Source organism: Tenrec ecaudatus, chromosome X (assembly GCF_050624435.1).
Source record: "Tenrec ecaudatus isolate mTenEca1 chromosome X, mTenEca1.hap1, whole genome shotgun sequence".
In the NCBI taxonomy this organism is placed as follows: Eukaryota; Metazoa; Chordata; class Mammalia; order Afrosoricida; family Tenrecidae; genus Tenrec; species Tenrec ecaudatus.
Window position 1 is genome coordinate 4,727,971 of NC_134548.1, and position 15,622 is coordinate 4,743,592.

Here is a 15,622-nt window from a genome sequence, read left to right on the forward strand (position 1 = left end):
CTTTCCCAAGTTCCGAGATGCATTAAGTAAACTGAGAACACGCTGCCCTTGTTAAAATAAAATTAGTCCCAAGGAATTGTTTGTGCTTAGAGCAATTTTATCAGGATGCTGTTGTTACACTATGCAAGCTATATACCCTTGCCTCATTCATATATAAAGCTGTACTTTGGAAATAAAATTGGCCTTTGGATCATCAATCCACTGGCCACTCTTTTTCTTCAGGTCGCCACTTGCCTTAGCAGTAAGTGAAAACTCCACGCTACATACCACCCACCATCCTCGAGCAAAATGCAAAAAAGCCCATAATAGGCAAATTATTAAACAAGGTCTGCTCGCCCCTGTAAACTCACCATGTAACACCCCTGTTTTGCCAGTACAGAAACCTAGTGGACAATACCGCCTCGTGCAGGATCTCCACCTAATCAATGCTGCAGTGGTCCCCACCACCCCTGTGGTCTCTAACCCCTACGCTCTTCCTTTCCCAAATCCCTGCAAGCACTCCCCACTTTACCTTCCTGCATCTCAAAATGCTTTCTTTACTATTCCTGTTCACCCAGACTCCCAGTTCCTGTTTGCACTCACGTAGCATGATCCTGTTACTGACTTAGCCCAACAACTTTCCCGCTCCTAGCTCAGTATGCTTTTTATCTCCTCACTACGGTTAACACATTTTCAGGATGGATCGCAGCCTTTCCCACCTCCTCTGGCAGTGCAAGCATCGTGGCCGCTCACCTTCTTCAAAACATCATTCTTCGTTTTGGCCAGCGTGCTTCAATTCAGTCGGACAACGGCCCGGCCTTCATATCTAAGGTGCAGCAGGCAGTTAGCGCCTCACTAGGCACCTGCTGGAAACTCCACGCAGCCTACCACCCCCAGTCTTCTGGTAAGGTTGAGCGAGCTAACGGTCTCATAAAACAACAGCTCACCAAACTCTCCCTAGAACTGCAACTTTCTTGGCCTCAACTATTACCTCTTGCTCTTACTCACCTTCGCACAGCCCCTCGGGAGCCGTCTGGCCTCAGTCCTTTCGAAATACTCTACGAACAGCCTTTCCTTTTCTCGCCTCTTCCTGCAGCTGACTGCCCTCCGCTAGCTTCGTACCTTCCATACTTGTCCTTGCTCCGCAACATTCCTTAGACATCCAACCAGAAAACACTCAAGTGCCTTTTTGCTACTCCAATGCATCTACACAGGCATGTAATGTCACCCGAATCCCCTCCAAACCACTAACAGCCACAGAAGAACTTTTCTTTGGTGCAACTATACACTCACTAAGCATTTGAACGTCAGTTCCACCTCTACCCTTTTGTGCCTGCCCGTCACTCTGGTTCCGCAGCTCACTATATACACTCCGGCTGAGTTCCAGGGCAAATACATCCAGGTATGCAGTCTCTGTACTAAAAGAGCAATTTTTCTCCCGATAGCAGTGGGCATCTCCTAGCCTCAGCAGCAGGTGCCGTAGGACTCAGCGGCGGGGCCCTTGGACACTATCATCACAGCAGACAAGTTATCTGCACACCTCCAGCTGGCAGTCGATGCCTCTGCCGAGCCTCTAGCCTCCCTGCAGAAACAAATAACCTCTCTTGCCCAAGTTGCCTTGTAGGACCGCCAACCTCATCACAGCTGAAAAAAAAGGGAAACCTGCCTCTTCCTCCAGGAGGAATGCTGTTATTACATCAATGAGTGGGGAATTGTGGGATCGAGAGTCCAGATCCTCAACAAGCTAAACTGTAAGCTAAACCCTCAAAACACCAGGTTCAGAACAGATCCTCTTCCTGGTGGATCTCTTCTCTGTACTCCTTCCTAGCCCCCATACTAGGACCCATAATTTTAGTTATAATTTTGCTCTTAATTGCCCCTTGTCTCATCTAGCTCCTGCAAAACCGGCTCCGCAAGATCACCCGTATAGCAGTCCACCAGAAGCTGCTGCAGCAACACCAGCCTCTCCACCCTATGCCAGGCCAGGCATTCCAGTACTCTGCTTGAAAAACCCCCCTCCCTGGTATGAGTGCATCGTCCTTATGTCCGCAGGAAGAAGTTACAGAAGAGACTGACTCCGCCCCGTTTCACTATAAAGCAGAGTTGGGTATGCCTGGTCTTGGCAACAGGGACTCCATTTTGAATCCGGTGCCTTCAGCTTGGCTCTCAGAATTCACCTCTCATAGACCTCCCTTTCCCTGACCTCCCTCTCATTGATCTCCCCCCTCCCCTGCTCAACCTGCCAATTCCTGGAGCCGGCTCCTCCCGGAGCCAGAATGTTTTGCGAAGATAAGCACACTCCACCCTAGCTGTCCTTGGCATATAGACAAGGTCAAAGACCTTCTCCATTCTGAAGCACCTGTGTGCACAGATATTCCCCAGTTTGGATCCTTCCCAGCTGTGCCTTCCAGCAGGGGTATAAAAACGCAGCCTAAATTCCCCAAGGCGCGGTTTCAAAGGCTCAATCCCCTGAGTTGCTGAATCCGCCCGCAAGCCTCTCAATAAAGCCTGCTTCTAAATTTTGCCGATTGGATCTTTGGTTCTGTGTCGCGCCCCAAAATTCCTTACACCAACCACTCAGGAAATATGCTATTAAAGTCATTTTGTTTTTAAAAAGTGAAAAACTGACTGGAAATAAATGACCAACATCTTAAAGTAATTGTAGCTGCCTCGTTCGCTTCTGCATTAGCACAGCCCCTGTATCCCAGTCCTGAAACCCCCTTAAAGCATCTTGCCAACCACCAAATCCAATAGGAGGTCCTTTAACTTGTGAGGGAGGGCGCCCACACCCTCCCCACTCCAACCCCCGCCCCCACTTACCCACCCACCCCCCTCCTCTATGCCCAAGGAATCCCAATCCCAGAGAATATGGTGTCATAGCAAAGCTGCTTACCTAGCTAGTAGGTCAGGGTACTGAGCGCTCTGGACAGGCTGCTCCATCGCATTTAGCTGAAACTCGTTTAAGGTCTTGCAGTGTGGTGGGGCTGCCCAGGCTCCCTGGCTTGTGGATCCTCCTCAGCTTGGGCACCTGGCTCCTCTGGCAGCTGCCCAGGATCTTGGAAGGAGCCTCCACTGTGGTCTGAATTGTCATCCTCACGCAGCTGGTGAATTCCGGTGCTGGCGCAGTCGTCCTGCTCCGCGGTGGATGGCTCCTTCGTGGTGGATGCCGAGGCTGGGGCTCCGGACTCAAGGTCTGGGAATGGGAACTGCTCCCTTCCAACTAGAGCGAAGCCCAGAGAGGTACTAGGGCGAAATAAGCGAAAAGACGGAGGCGTGGTAGACTCAGGGAGCACTTGGGCAGGAAAGAAGGGCCAGGTGGAAGAGCAGTGGGGGATGCTGCATCATGGCCCACCCCACCCCCCATACCATTGTCTCCCCGCGCTCCCTGGGAAAATCCACCCCTTGTGGTTGGAGACACGCGCAGGCCCCGGAGCAGACACCGCCCCGGTTGAGATGCCGACCTTCTGGTTCATCCCCCGGTAGCTGCAGCAGGACTCCTGCCTCTGTAGCGCAGCGGGGGCTCCATGCCCTGTGCAGCCAGGGGAGCTCTGGGTCACCTTGGCGGTGCGGAGCTCCAGGCTTCCGTGACGCGTCTTCTGACGTGGGGTGCCCTTTGTGAGCCAGCGCCGGGCTCTAGCGCGTCTTTATAGATAAATCTCTTCCGGGATTTACCGCGCCCGCGCTTTCGTTACTTAGAAGCCAATCATTGGCTTTCCTGTTTATGTTGTTCCTTTCCAGTGGACTGGCGTTGGGGGTGGGGAGGGAACGTGCTGGAGGCGCGCGCACATGGACAGACCCAACCTAGAAAATAGGGCAAGTGCGCGTGAGCACTGGCAAGTGATCTGGCCCCTTTGCTTGGGGAAATATTTGGCTCACAGTTGGTTCGCCTTCCGTCCACTAGGACGGCTGCCTAGTGTAGGAACGGGCTTGGCTGTGCTGCGCAGGGAAAGCCCATTGGGGCTGTTGAGCGGGGGAGCATCCTTGGAGAAGTGTGGGCTCGTGTTCATCCGCACAGCCCCGGGGGGTCGTGGTTGGTTCTGAGTGGGCTCCTGGCCAGGTGCCCTTTGCAGAGGCAAAAGCAGAGGCCTCTGCGGCCCCCGCTCACTAAAGCCTTGTGCTTGCCCCTCCTCCAAGTTGGTGAGGAATGAACAGCGCTGTCCAGTTCATTTGCACCCAAAGTCCAAATATCAGCTTTGTGATAAAAGGAAAGCAACGAGGAGGCGGTTTGCTCTGGGTTTGCTTACTTGTTTCCTTTTGCTGCGACACAGAAAACGGCGCCCTTTCCAGGGGTTCCAGGGAGCAGGAACTCGGGGCGGGACTTGAAAGGAATCCCAGTGCTCATATGTCCCCTGCAAGAAACCCCACCCACCTACTGAGAAATCTCCAAGCCCTCCCACCCCCACCCACACCTCCAGATTTGCAATAAGGAACCTATGGGGCAAATGGAAAAACCTGCCAAGTGCATGCTCTAAGAATGCCCATGCTCAGTGTCCAACCCATGATACGGGCTGCTTTGTGTTGCTTTACTGACTGCAGCGTGAACAATTTCACACACAACCTACCACCATCTCAGTCTCTGGCTGCCATCGGTGTTTCTTGCCACCTCACACAGCCTCTTCCTACAGGGCTGCCAGTCATCTACCTATTCAGCATAGGTTGACCTGTGCATACTGATTCGTCTGTCGTGGGAATTGCGCAGTTTTCATTCTTGGAGAAGCTGTTCACTACAGGTTGGTCAGGAAGCATCAGTAAGTCTGCACCTATCATTTATGCTTTACACAGACTCCATTCAAACCCACCACACGATCAGAGGGAGAAAGAGAAGGCTCTCAGCAAGAGTCTTTACGAGACAAAGATACAACCTTGAAACCCAGCATAGGGGTCACTGAGTGCTGATGTCCTGCAGGGAAGGTGGGTGTGGATTTCTTCCGCACCGGATGCATGCAAAGACTGCCGAGTGAGTGCCTCCCCCAATAAGCCCACAAAGCCTGCTTCCAGCTTCTTGCTGCCTGAGGGCAGAGCAGAGGACCGAATCTGTTATTGCCAATTTCAAGTATATTTCCCAGGTTAGCAGGTGCTGCAAACCCGGGAGAGTTCTCAACTCCCCCACGTGCCCCTTCCCCTCTCTTTCCCTGGAACTGTTTTCTTGTACTCTTGCTTCCCACTGATGAATATGAAAAATAGGACAGGCCAGGAAGCAGGAACTGGGGGCCGGGCTTGCAAAGAGGTCCCATTGCTCAGATGGCCCCTGCAAGAAAGCCGTCCCACCTCTTGAGAAAACTCCAAGGCCCCAGATTTTTAATAAGGAACCTCTGGTGCAACCGTGCAAACCTGTCAGGCATCTATGGCTTTCCCTTCAAGAAGTACGTGCAGGTTTCCCGGAAGTGTTACTCTGGAGTAAGACTGAAAACGATCCAAACTCACTGCCACTGAGCAATCTCTATGCATACGAATATAAGGTTAGCTTCAACTCATAGGCTTTTCCCTTGATTTCGTTTGCATCTAACAAGTCCTGTTGTTACCACCCAAATCACCAATATTAGCACCAGCCTTTGTTTGTTTGCTTTTACACACAGAAAACAACCCCAGTGAAGCCAAGCAACTTATCTCTTGGCCACCAGTTCAATCCATGCCAGACCTTACTGCTCCCTTTAAAAAACCATTTTGTCGCTGGTGAAAATACACAGGAGAACATGCACGAATCCAACGTCTTCTCCAAGTGCAATTCAGTGACATTGACTACATTCTTTTATATGTGCAACCATTCTCCCACTCTTTTCGGAGTTTCTCCTTCACATCAACTCACAGCCCCCTAGCATTCCAACGGAACAGCATCAATTGACTGGATGTAGATAATCATTTACAATAACTGGATGCTCAGAGTAGACCTTCTTTGTTAATTGTGCCAAACCAGTGTTTGGTTTCCAGAGAAATACGAGGCCTGGTGTTGCCATACAGATCGAGAGCTTTGGAAAATCAAAGGGTCTGTTCTCTGTCATAGTGGGTGTGTATGAGTCAGAATCCAGTCGATGACAGTTGGTTTCATTTGTGTGTTATTTGGTTTCAATAAGACTTGGAGAGTGTGTTTAAAATTTCTCTCACTGTGATAGATTCAAGGATTTATCTTGCCTCATTGGCTTCAGAAAGTCTGGATATAGGAGAATTTGGAACTCAGCTGTCTGTCCTTCCCCCATTTGATCAGAATTCCTTTTCTTTTCAGCACAGGGTGGGGGCCACAAGTTGATTGTGGGCTACACACACACACACACACACACACACACACACACCATCACAGGACTTCTGCATAATTACTCATTAAACTGAAAGTGGCCTCTGCTGTCCTTGGGAGAGTGATTCCCCAGAGGGGAGTGGGGGGAGCAGTGTCCTCCCTAGTGCTCCAGACCTAACTGGGTCCCTTTCTCCTGGGCAGATTGGGGGAGTGTGGCTGGGGTGGGGCCAAGGTCTCACTAGGGAGATGGAGAGAGAGGTCCAGGTGGAGGAAGTGCGGGCTGGAGGGAAGATGGGCTCCTGGTGAGGCTGCCCCCCACCTCAATTCCTCTCAATTGACTGCAGCATAAGCAACTCCTTCAGCACCTTGGTCTGGCTGTCCTCTGAGATGTCCCTGGCCAGGAACAGCTATTTGATCCATGACCTAGTAAGCCTATTGAAACTGAACACCAGGTCTAGCTCACAAATATTGTGTAAATGCTCATTTATGTCCTCCAAGAAGTTGCGCTTAACCTCCAGGTAGACCAGGGTGTTGACATTGACACCCAGGCATATGCAGAAGTAGAAGCCGACGTAGAATTAGTAGATGATCTTAGAGTTCTGGAACTTCACAAGGTTGATTTGCTTGTCGTCTTTGATGGAGACCAGGGCGTGCACCACTTCAATCAGTTTCTGCTTCCTGGTCCTCAAATTTCATGTACCACGTCGTCAGGCGGGTTTTGCCCACCCAGTTCTGGTTGGGGATGAAGTGATTCTTGGTGACTCCTAGAATCCTAATTCCCTGGCCTGATCAGCATTCTTTTAGAGAATCTTTGTTCAGTAATGGTAGCTGGCCACCACCCAGTGGTGTTTGAATATTAAGACTGGAGTGTGGGAGGGGATGATCTCTTTTGGGAAGAAGGCTATTAGGCAGTACTTAAAAACTCTGAGAGTAAGGAGTCTCCTCCATCCCTTGCAGTAGCTCTGACCTTCTTGGCCTTGTACCAAGGTTTCAGCTCCAAACTTCAAACTCACTGCCATCTATACCTAGTGACCCATTGGACAGAGTAGAACTGCCCCTCCGTGTTTTTGAGACACCATTTTATTTTATTGGGGGCTCTTACAGCTCTTATTACAACCCATACATATATCCATTTTGTAAAACACATCTGTACATATGTTTTCACCATCTTTTTCAGAACATATTCTTTCTACTTGACCCCCTGGCATCAGGTCCTCATTTTTGCCCTGCCCTCCCTCATTCCCCCTTGATAATTTAAATTATTCTGTTGTTTTCCAGTGTCTTATACCAACTTCTGTCTTATGTCACCCACATTTCTGCTGTCCGTTCCCCTGGGATGGGAGCCATATATCATTCATTGTGATAGGTTCTCTCCTTACTCCCCCCACCCAACCCTTACCCTCCTAGTATCACTGCTCACCTTATTGGTCCTGAGGTTTTATCTGTTCTGGATTATCTGTGCTGTGAGCTCTTATCTGTACTGGTGTAGCCATATTTGTAAGGTAGATTTGGGGTCATTGTTGTTAGGTGGGAGAAAGCATTAAGGAACTAGAGGAAAGTTGTGTGTTTCATCAGTGCCATACTACACCCTGACTGACTCTTCTATTCTTTATGACCTTCTGACAGGGGGTGTCCAATTGACTACTGATGGGTTTGGTGTCTCCACTCTGCCCTTCTCTTCATTCCCATTGATAGGAGTTTTGTTTGTTTGTTTGTCTGTTTTTGTTTGGGGTCTTTGATGCCGGATACTTGATCCCGTTGACACCTCATGATCACTCAGACTGGTGTGCTTCTTCCATGAGGGCTTTGTTGCTTCTCAGCTAGATGGCCACTTGATCCCAGAGGCTATATTTATTGGTAGCTGGGCACCATCAGCTCTCTTCACCACATTTGCTTATGCACCCATTTTGTACTTTGATTTCTTTATAAGTTATCATTGGAGAAAGTTGAGTGGGAAATACACAGAACCCATCTGTGCTACTATTTTTGAAACTTCCGTGAACCATAAATTATGTCAACATCCAATATATATAGTGATAACACAACTTTGAACAATAATAAACTCTCTAATGGCTCCTCATTGCTTTCAAGATAAAACCCACAGTTGTAAGCATGCAGTCTGACTTAGTTTATTGTGCCAACCTTGCCAATAAACACACGTGGGATTAATTGAAGGGCAGAGGGATAATTGGCTCAGTGAGGCTCGCCTTTCTAGTTCTTGCTTTTTGATGGTCTCTTGCTTTGTGATGGTCGCACCAGGGTGAAGCTGCCTTAGCCATTCCCGTCTTCAGCTTGCAAGGCTGACTTCCTGCAAGACATCCCCAAGGAGAAGCCACATGAGCCTACCCTGATGCAGCCCTGGGTGGTGGAGCAGCAGTGTGGAGAGGCCTGCCAGCGCTGAGATGCTTATACATTCACTGATTCAGTTTTCCTCCTGCAGTCGGCATCATTGCCTCTGTTTTGTGAGATGGAGGAGGACTTTGTGGATTGGTGTTGGACATTTAGGTTAATGGGTTAATGTTTGACTTGTGGACATGGGCAGCATTGAGTTGAGATGTTTTCTTGATGTGCACTTAACCCTTATATAAAACTCTCTCTTACACATGAGTTGCTGTAGAATTTGTTTCTCTAAAGTACCCAGACTAACACACAGTCCAAGCTCTCTCCACCCTTGACCAGCTGTGTTATCTTGGGAAACTCTAACTCACTGATTCTCAGTTTGCTCATATGGAAAGTGAAGATAATAATTCTGTAAGGATTGTGTAAGGTTATGTTCATTAAGGCCAATTCTTCTGTCATATGAATCCAAATTGTGTTTCTTATTTAACTTATATTATTTAAATCTAAACTTATTTACTTTGAAATGTATGTGTAATGTTTTGCATAAAAAGGCAAGGTTAGGATAAAACTTGGTGGTTGAGAAAGGAATCATCCATTTTCAGTTATTTCTTCTGGGAAAAATTGATTCAGAAATCTATTGAATCACATCTCGACACTCCTTTTAGAACAGATTAGTGTCGAGGTTCAAGATTCTACTATATTGCCATTCCTATTACCGAAGTTAATACTTATCCATGTCAACTCTCTGGTTATTAATGTTCCCTTGCATTCCCTCTCATTCCTGGTAACAAACAAAACAATGTTTCTTCCTTTTTTCCAGCTGAAACCATTTCATTAGGAGCTAATCCAGACATCATATGATTCCATAGTTCAATCACACCATCCAGTATTGCACAAACGCTACCAAATTCAACTTCAAAACATTTTCTTACTTTTTGAACTGCTTGATATCAGCTCCCTTTTATGCCCTGACCTCCCCCACCGTACCTCCCAGGAACCCTTATTTTTGTGTTCTCTCCATAGATTCACCATTCCAAGTTTTCATATTCCGAGAAACAGAGAACCACATATGAAAGATTTAAGAATGCTATGAACAATGACAAAATGCAACAGAGATAAACCCAATATGACGAGAAAAAGTTTCTTTTACTGGGTAATCTATCTGATTTTTTTGTAAGCTTTAGGACTTTTATTTGTTTGTTTGTTTTTATTTATTTTTTTATTTTAACAATTTATTAGGGACTCATACAACTCTTATCACAATCCATACATATACATACATCAATTGTATAACGCACATCCATACATTCCCTGCCCCAATCATTCTCAAGTCATTTGCTCTCCACTTAAGCCCTTTGCATCAGGTCCTCTTTTTTTCCCCTCCCTCCCCGCTCCCCCCTCCCTCATGTGCCCTTGGTAATTTATACCTCGTTATTTTGTCATATCTTGCCCTATCCGGAGTCTCTCCCCCCCCCCTCTGCTGTCCCTCTCCCAGGGAAGAGGTCACATGTGGATCCTTGTAATCAGTTCCCCCTTTCCAACCCACTCCCCCTCCACTCTCCCAGCATCGTCCCTCACACCCTTGGTCCTGAAGGTATCATCCACCCTGGATTCCCTGTGCCTCCAGCCCCCATATGTACCAGTGTACAACCTCTGCCCTATCCAGCCCTGCAAGGTAGAATTTGGATCATGTTAGTTGGAAGGAGGAAGCATCCAGGATCTGGGGGAAAGCTGTGTTCTTCATCGGTACTACCTCGCACACTAATTAACCCATTTCCTCTCCTAAACCCCTCTATGAGGGGATCTCCATTGGCTGACACTTGGGCCTTGGGTCTCCACTCTGCACTTCCCCCTTCATTTAATATGGTATATATATATATATATATATATATATATATATATATATATATATATACACACACACACATATATAATATTTTTTTTTGCATGATGCCTTATGCCTGGTCCCTTGGCACCTCATGATCGCACTGACCGGTGTGCTTCTTCCATGTGGGCTTTTTTGCTTCTGAGCTAGATGGCTGCTTGTTCAATTCCAAGCTTTTAAGACCCCAGACCCTATCTCTTTTGATAGCCGGGCACCATCAGCTTTCTTCACCACATTTGCTTATGCACCCATTTGTCTTCAGCGATCCTATCATGGAGGTGTGCAGTCAATGATATAATTTTTTGTTCTTTGATGCCTGGTAACTGAGCCCTTCAGGACCACTCGGTCACACAGGCTGGTGTGTTCTTCCATGTGGACTTTGTTGCTTCTCAGCTAGATGGCTGCTTGTTTATCTTCAAACCTTTAAGACCCCAGTCACTATCTCTTTTGATAGCCGGGCACCATCAGCTTTCTTCACCACATTTACTTGTTCACCCACTTTGGCTCCAGCCGTTGTGTCGGGAGAGTGAGCATCATAGAGTTCCAATTTAATAAAAGAAAGTCTTCATGCATTGAGGGAGTGTTTGAGTAGAGGCCCAAGGTCCTTCCGGTACCTTAATACTTAACCTATAAATATAGACACATAGATCTATTTCCCCATCCTCCTATATATATTTGCATGTACATGTCTTTGTCTAGACCTCCATAAATGCCCTTTAACTCCTAGCTCTTTCCTCCATCTCCCTTGACTTTCCTCCTGCCCTACTACCATGCTTCGTCACCACCTGGGCTAGAGTATACCTCTTCTCTAAGCAACCTTACCCTTGATCATTTCCCACCAGGCCTGCCACTCCCCCCTCTCTGCCATTTGGGGTCCCATGTTTTTCCCTTGTCCCTGTGTTTGTTAACACCACTTCCTTACCCCCCTACCCCCCACCCCAAGTCCACCCGGAACTGTCTATCTGACTTTTTTATAAGAGTGGTCTCATACAATACTTTCAACTCTTCACTCAGCATTAAGTCTTCCATGTTCATCCATGTTATAAAGTGTTTCAAATATTTCTCATTAACCTTTTACAATGTATACTATTACATTGTGGAATGTACTTGTATGTATACAAATATGTCTGTTTATCTTGTCATCTGGTAGTCGGCATATAGGTTGTTTGCATCTTTTTTCCTTTTGTGAATAATGCTGTGTTGAACGTGGGTTTGAATATATCTGTTACTGTTTCTCTAGGATATATGCTGAGTAGTAGGATTGCTGGATTACATGCTACTTACATCTCAAACTTTTAAGGTGGTGCCATACAGTTTTCCACAGTGCTTTTACCATTTTACAATCTTGCCAGCAATGGATGAGAGTTCTCATCTCTTGACACCCTCATCAGCATTTGATGGTTTCTGTAGTTTTGAACTCTGCTAGTGTCCAGGTGAGATCATATCTTGCCTACACTTGGAGGGGTCCTTTGAGTGGCAGTCTTGGTCCCTGGAATGTACCTTCGGCTGAAACCTTTCCCAGGATTCCTCTGCCCACCTCTGGGCCTGCAGGAGTGGCTCCTACTGAGGAGGCCACACACACTGTTTCCCTCCCTCATCCCACAGTGGCCATGCTGCACCAGCATGAAGGAAAATATGGCAAAACTAACAGAGATACATCTTACCCAAAGTGCTAGACCACAACTGAAGTTCCAGAGATGTCATTGTCAGTAAATACCATGTTCTCATCTCTGCAGGAAGCCTAGCACAGATAACCTTTACACAGCTACATGTCAATTAGGTCTACGGATACAAGCCTACACATTTGAAAAACTAATAATCCCACTAATGGGCAGAAACCTAGCAGAGTTACCTGTTCCTCCACATTCATAGACTTTCCAGTTCCCATGTGGACAAATGACAATTCATCTTGGAAAGATTATGGCAACTTCCTTTTAAAGATATATATATTTAAAATTAGTATTGTTACTAACATTTATGAATTTTATGTTAAAATAAAAATAATACTAGCATTAAAATGCAAACTTCTGCCTAACGGTAGTGCTTGAAGTGTGTATTTTTAGGAAAAATTATAGCCTCCCCTCATGTTGCAAATTTCTCCAAAACATAAAACATTTGCCAGTTATTGTGAACCTGACGTGGCCGTTATTGTTAGAAGGTCAAATACCCTGAATGTGTGCTGCCGGAGCCAAGTTCATAGGAAATATATGAAAGACACAAGGAGTAAAGCCTTACAGTGAGCTATAAATACTCCTAAATACACTAAAATTTATAGTTCTTTGTGTTCCTGTTTTGTTCTTCAGCCAAAGTAAAAAACACCTACAACATGAACAACACACACATCACAGAATACATACACAACACACACTCCACACACAATACACTCTTGACACAAGACATGCACAACACACACCTAAAAAACATGCAACACCTATACACATCACATAATACAACACGCAACAAACACAATGCCCACAACATAGAAAATGCACACAATACGCAAACACCACACATACAACACACTCACCCTACATACATACACAACACACACGGAACACATATCTCACACATACAACACACACCACACAACACAACAGAAATACACCCAACACATGCAACATAAAAACTCACACAATACATGTACACAACATACACAACACACTCACACTCTACACGCACAACACATACAACAAAATACAAACAACACACACATCAATCACAAAACATACACAACAAATACAACCTAATCAATAAAAAATACAACACACACCTCCCACAACACACTCAACACAAGATATGCACTACACAATCCCACAGCACACACAACACACATATACATCACATAATACAATACATAACAAGCACAACACATGCAACTTTTGAAAGGCACACAGTACACACACAGCACACACAACACACTCACCTAACACACAACACATATGCATAAAGCACACACATACACAGCACACCCACAAAACACAATACGTGCAACAAAAAATCTAACACAATATGCATACACCACGTATACAACCCCGTCAAACTCAACATACGTAACACACACACAAGAAATCACAAAACACATACACAACATATACAACCTCTTTGTACACATATACACCTCACACACACCTCACAACATATTCTCAACACAAGACATGCACAACACCGCTAAAACATACAGAAGACACATACACATCATATAATACAACACACAAGCAAAAACCATGCCACATGAAAAACGTACTCAATGCACATCCACCACACACCCAACACACTAACACTACAAACATACACAACACCCAACACAACACACGGAGCACACACACACACCACACAGCACAACACAAAACATATACAACACAGGCAACATAAAAAAATTTAAATACATGCACACAATATACACCCAACGCAAACAACACTCACATCATAAACCACATAGGCAACACACACAACATAATCAATACACAAACTCAACACACACACCGCACACAACACACTCTTGACCCAAGACATGCACAACACACTCCCACAACACACACATACACATCACACAATACAACACACTAAAGCATAACACATGCAACATAAAACACACACAATGTGCATACACTACACACAACACGCATTTCAAATCACAAATGCACACAACACACACATATGTAACACACACACCAGACAACACAAATCAAAACACAAGCAACATACAAAACTCACGCGGTACACATAGAGCACATATACAACACACACTATACACACGTCACACAAAACACAACAGACACAAAACACAAACATACATCACATCACAAAACGCGTACACAGCACATAAAATCTAAACTATACACAAACATAACACACAGTGCACACAACATACTCTTGACAGAAGACATACACAACACACTCCCACCACACGAACAACACACATACACAACACACAACATGCACAACACATGCAATATAAAATACACACAGTACACATCCACCACACACACAACATAAAAGACACACATGGAATACATTCCAAACACCCACACAACACAGACACATACACACCACACACAACACATCACACACACAACACATGGAACATAAAAAACATACATAATACACATAAACAAGATATACAATACACTGAAACTATACATACACAACACAATAAGCACACACACATCACAAAACACATACAGAACACATACAACCTAATCAATACAAAAACACAACACACTGTTGACACAAGACATGTACAACACACAACACGCATACACATCACATAATGCATACAACACGCAAAATGGAAATACTCCTACAATACATATACCCCACACATAGACAACAAACTCACACTACACACACAACACATACATGGAACACACAAACCACACACTCACATACACACCACACACATACACCACACAAACCAAAAACAACACAAGCAACATAAAAAATGCAAACAATACACATACACCAACCACACAACACACTCTCAGTGTACACACACATTGCACACACCACACACACAAAACACACACCCACAACCCAACACAAAATACACAGAACATATGCAACATAAAATATATACACAATACACATACAAAACCCACACAGCACACTCTCACTAAACACGACACACACAACACAAAGAAGACACGCAACACAGTACTCAGAACATAATCAGCACATAAACACTACACAATACACCAAACAAACAATGCACATAAACAACACAAACCAACATAGAACATTAGAAACACAAACACACACAACCTATCATATCACACACAACATACACAACACAAAAATACTTACTGCATGCAGCACGCACACAACACTCACCACACACATGAAGCACACACCACACACACACAGAACATACACACCACAAACAACACACACAAAAACACACAACACAAGCAACATAAAGAACTGACACAATACACATATAAAACATGTAAAACATACACACAGAACACACAATACAACACAGAAGACAATCACAACACACGCAATATAACACACAACATAATCAACACACAAACAACAAGCATACACCACACGCACAACACGCATACACAACATAAAAGAACATAAAACACTGAGAATGCACAACACATCATATTTCACACAACATACACAACACAAAAACACACTGAATGCAACACACACACACCACACAACATAAACACAACACAACT

General features: G+C 45.3%; 1 pseudogene; it reads right to left on the reverse strand.

Moving 5' to 3' along the window:
• Positions 1 to 6,528: 6,528 nt before the first annotated feature.
• LOC142433144 (AP-2 complex subunit sigma pseudogene) lies at positions 6,529 to 12,321 on the reverse strand (annotated as a pseudogene).
• Between the last annotated feature and the right edge of the window lie 3,301 nt (positions 12,322 to 15,622).